Here is a 5,134-nt window from a genome sequence, read left to right as displayed (position 1 = left end):
TTGATTTCATCTTTTTTTTTGGTGACATGTCTTTTAGCTTTTCCGGGATGTCTTTGACTAGAGATTCTATCTCTAGGATGTCTTTGACTAGAAAGGCAAGGATGGGGTATCGTCACCTATTTGTATTTGTTGTTTGTGGATTGTCTCTTAGTAATGCTATGACTTGTCCAAGGATATGAGGACACTGTGAGTCTAGTGTGAACTGGGGCATTCCTTGTTTGTGACTGTCTTATCTCTATGCAAACGGGTACAATGACTTTCTGGGTCGAACACATGCCTCGATTGTCATAACCTACTTGCCATAATAAAGCTCAATGATGATAACGCACAAGAAGCTCTTTCACTTTCATATCTTCTGCCTTTCATCCCCCCTTTCTTGATTGACTTCCATCATCCTTCTCGAGTCCGCGTAGCCTGCTATCACATGACTGAGTATAATGACACACCAAAAACATTTGCATTTCATGTAGTTGCACCTGCATTACCACATATAAGCATTTCATACATACATATAGATATCACAACTGCATCACATCCTGCACACAACACCTGTTAGCACAATTTACATTTGCATTATCATATTCATCTGCATTACTTACATTCACATTTGCATCATGCATACACATATAAAACATAAAAGAAAAATATATTGCATTGCATCATATACATATTTGCATCCATATCATAAGCATCACATAAGAACATCTCATCACATAGGTACACATGCATATAGCTGCCGCAAAGATGAATCATCTCATATATAATCATAAAGTGTCATAATACAATGATGTCAAAATCATATGGCTACAATCACCCGCAGGTGTCTACAATACAAAAATGGTACAAAACTGATACATAGGGAGCCTTCTAAGGCTATGATGAACTCCCTCCCTCGGAGCCGCCTGGCCTCGGTAGAATCTGAGCCCCTGAAGGACCCGCCCTAGGATCATCCCTCTTGTCTCCTCTATCTGGTGGTGGTGGAGGACCCATGACCCCACCACTCGATGCCTGTCTCCTCCGGCTCCCTCCCGTAGCTGTCACTGTACGCGATAGTCTATGGAAGCTCCTCGTCCGCTGATCTGCTGACACTGCACCATAGTAGAGGTCCCTCCAGTAGGCTATCTCCTCTCCTGCCTGCAAGACATAAGCATATTCGGCCCCTGTGTCCTCTGCTGCCTGCCTCCCAGCCCTCAGTGCTGTCTCAGCCTCTGTGTAGTGCTGGATAGCTTGATCCCGCTCTCGCTTAGTATCCCTGAGCCTGGTCCTGAGCTGATCCCTCTCCCTCTCTAGATCCTGAATCTCATCTGCCTGGCCCTGGCAGATCTCCCTCAGATCGAGCAGCTCAGCCTCCATTGGGTCAACCCCCTCTGCCTCTGCCCTTGCCTGTGGCTCCTCCTTTGCGGGTGCCTGCCCCTGTACTTGCCCCTGTGCCTATACTGGTACCTGTCTCTATCCCTGTCCCTGTATCTGCACCTACCTAGGACCCTGTGCTGCTGGCACCTGTAAAGGCAATCCACCGCGACCCCTCACCACCCGAGTCTGCCTCTCCTCTCCACCCTCCCTCCGAGGTGCAACTCGCCTCTCTCCAACTACTCCTCTCCTCCTCCGTCGGCCTCGGCCCCCCTCACCTCCACCATCATCCTCGTCACCACCACCATCTCCCTCCAGTGCCTCTCTTAGATCTGTCAATCGGGGGAATGGATGCTCTGCCCAATATGCTGTATACTCTGCATCCATCCTGACGTCCTCGATCTCAGGCCACATGTCCCAAGGCAGAGGTATCATCTCCACCAGCTGAGTCACTGCCTGATCATATGACAGTAGCGGCCCAAACTATGCCTAATCTCTGACTGTGCGGGCATACATGCCTGATCCCCGAGGCATCCTCTGAATCCGGCCAAACTGTCCGTCAATCCTATCTACCAGCTGCCTCTCTAGCACATAGGGCGTCCGCCCAATCAGGTACCTGCTCTGGAAGGTGTACGGTAGCTCGACTGCATCATCCTCCTACTGCTCGCAGCCCAGATATGGTCTCCACATGACCTCATCAATGTCATCAATCACTCGTCGCCAGTACTCTAGCCTGCCAATCCACGGTTGTGATGTGATCATATCGTACAAATGCACAAAGCTGCGTCCATGACCTCTGCCCCTGAAGTGTATCGGTGTGGTAACCAACAAATGCTCGCAGGCCCATACCTGCAGCAGTGTCACTCCACAGCCCAATCCCACTGATCCATGATAAACAAACTGATGCAGCTCATAATACAAGTGTGTCAGCACACATGGTCTCCAGGTATATCTGGTATGCTATGTCATCAGCGTCTCTAGTGCTCCCCCCAGCCCACAGCCAATCCCCGTGTCGCCCTATCCGGACATAGGAACCCACTGATAGCTCCTCCGATCACTGCCGGCAATGCTAACCCTATGGCTGTCATGGTATCCCATGGCATGTGTCCTGCCCTCATCTCCAATCCAGGGTCCTGAAATACCCATCTCAATGCCTCCCTTTCTCCATCTCGATCGTATGGGATCAGCTCCCCATCAATCGACATCCGCAGAATCCTGTATACATCCTCCAGGGTGACTGTCATCTCACCCATAGGCAAATGGAATGTGCACATCTCAGAGTGCCATCTCTCAGCTAGCGCAGTCAGCAAACCCATGTTTGCCCGAAACTTAGGCACATACAGTACATGTCTCAGACCCATCTCATCGATAGCAGCTCTGTCCTCGGCCGTCAACTCAGGTCGCAACCTCTGAGTCGACGGGAATCTCTCCCGTGACTCTAGCATCGGCAAATACTCCTGCAGTCAAACAACTCAATCATGTCAGTTATAGTGGCATTCACTGTTTATCACAAAATTCTACTTGCTATCTAAATGCATATGGCTATCTACCCTAGTGACACTCACTGTTCATCACAAAGTGTTGCTATTTGTCCTAGTGGTACTCCTTGTTCATCACAAAGTACTACGTGTGTGACACTCACTGTTCATCACAAAGTGTTACTCACATTTGCACTCCCTGTTCATCACAAAGTGCTGCTCATATTTCAGTACTCCCTGTTCATCACAAAGTACTCTATCTTGGTACTCACTGTTCATCACAAAGTGCCTTGATCTATCTTAGTCTTCTTAGAGGACCTTCTTGAGTGTATCCTCTCAGCAGCTTATCCAATCGACAACATATGTTCATCACAGAACTGCCGATTTGACCTAGAAGATGCAAATTCATACTTTTCAAACTCAAACGCGCTTACATGACATAAACGTGCTCCAAGACTGCATAGACGCGCCTGAACAACACAGACGCGCCTGCCTGACACAAACGTGCCTATGCTCTGCATAGACGTGCCTAGTTGACATAGACGTGCCTTATTGGCACAAACGCGCCTGTCCATCACAGACGCGGCCGCAATTGATGCAGACGCGGGTCCAGACATAGACGCGCCTGGCACAAACACAGACGCGCCTTCTTGACCCAGACACGCCTGGCACCAACGCAGATGCACCTGGACGTTTTTGACACTTTTTGGACCCTAGTCTAAGCGCATTTATTACCCTATTTGACATGCATTAATGACAAAATTAAATGCGTCAAAGTACGAGGAGGTTTGGTGGTACTTACCGGCTCTCCTGCCTCTGCTGGACTCTGAAATCGGTGAATGCGGTCGAATCTGTGAGTGAAAGCCATCGCTGCTGACTGCTCCTGCTCTATTTTTGCTCTGCAATATGCTCTTGTGAATGTGTAGATGACAATGAGGATGTATTTTCCCCTGTGGTCTATCTTATAGCCTACCCTAGCCCTCGCATTCATTTCCCGAGTCAGCCTTTGTTATCCCGTGACTTTGTCACTTTATCTGGTCAATCCATTCTATCTTGTCTTTCTTATCGAGAGATTGTCTGCAATCTTTTCAGACATTTTCATCCAATCTCTCGAGGGGGCATATCATTCCCATTCTGGGGCAACTCTGTATCAGTTCATCTTATCTTCTTTGAAACAACGCGACAAGCCGCATTGTCTCAAATAGGGGCAAAATGTAGACACCTAAATAATTAAATAAATCCTTTATTTAATTAATTCATTTATCCTCTTCTAGCCTTATTTCTCATTTAAATAAATACATTTATTTATTTAAATTATCATTTTCCTAAATTAAATAAATATTCTTATTTATTTAATTATCCTACTTCTTCTGTTAATTAAATAAATCTTTTTTTATTTAATTAATTCATTAGCCTTTTCTACCTATGACACATGTCATTCATCTCTTAATTCATACACTACCTACCCCTCTCATTATTTTATTATTTCTTTTACCTACCCTCTAATCATAGCCGACCTCCTTTTACACCTCTCAATCTTATCCCTCCATTTCATATAGTGTCTTCTATATAAGGAAAGGAGATGCTTCCTTCATTATCAAACCCTAATGACCTAAGGAGCTAACTACTTGATCAATTGACTACACTACGATCCTACTTGCAACCACATTCCGTTCTTTGTTGAGCTCTTGTGCACCTAAAATCTAAGAGCAAATATATCAAGCAAGATCAATGGAGATAGGAAGAATGGAGATCAAAACCCTATTGGACATGTGATGGTATAATCTTTGTGGTTTCATTTGATTCGCATTGTCTTAGGTAATATTCATATGTTATGGTGGATCTTTGTTGATTGTTAGGCTAGGGTTTTGTGGTTGAAATCATTTAGCCTTTCAATATTGTTATTATTGTTATTCATTTTCACCATATACACCACCAAATCCAAGGTTTCAAGACTTGATCCCATCTTCTTTATCTTCTGAAAGTGATTTCCACTTCTACAGTTCAGGCAGTCACATAGAGATGTCCGTCTAGGGTCAATTCAATCTCTTCGGCTTGGAGCCTCCCTGGAAACCAACACCAAAATCTTACGATACAATGGCCCTTCTAACATTTTCCCATAGTTTGTTTGGTCCTATGGTGAAAATGTCAGATTAAGGGCATCTTTACAGTGAAACCCTAGGTGTCGGCAGGGTTTGTGACCAGTCTGGTTAGATTTGGATGGATCCCTACAACTCGATTGTTACAAAACCTCAAACTTGATTCAAATGAAAGGTAAGAGACTTTCGTAACTCATCCAATTGGTT

This window comes from Cryptomeria japonica, chromosome 8 (assembly GCF_030272615.1).
Source record: "Cryptomeria japonica chromosome 8, Sugi_1.0, whole genome shotgun sequence".
NCBI classification, from domain to species: Eukaryota; Viridiplantae; Streptophyta; class Pinopsida; order Cupressales; family Cupressaceae; genus Cryptomeria; species Cryptomeria japonica.
This window is presented reverse-complemented; position numbering follows the sequence as displayed.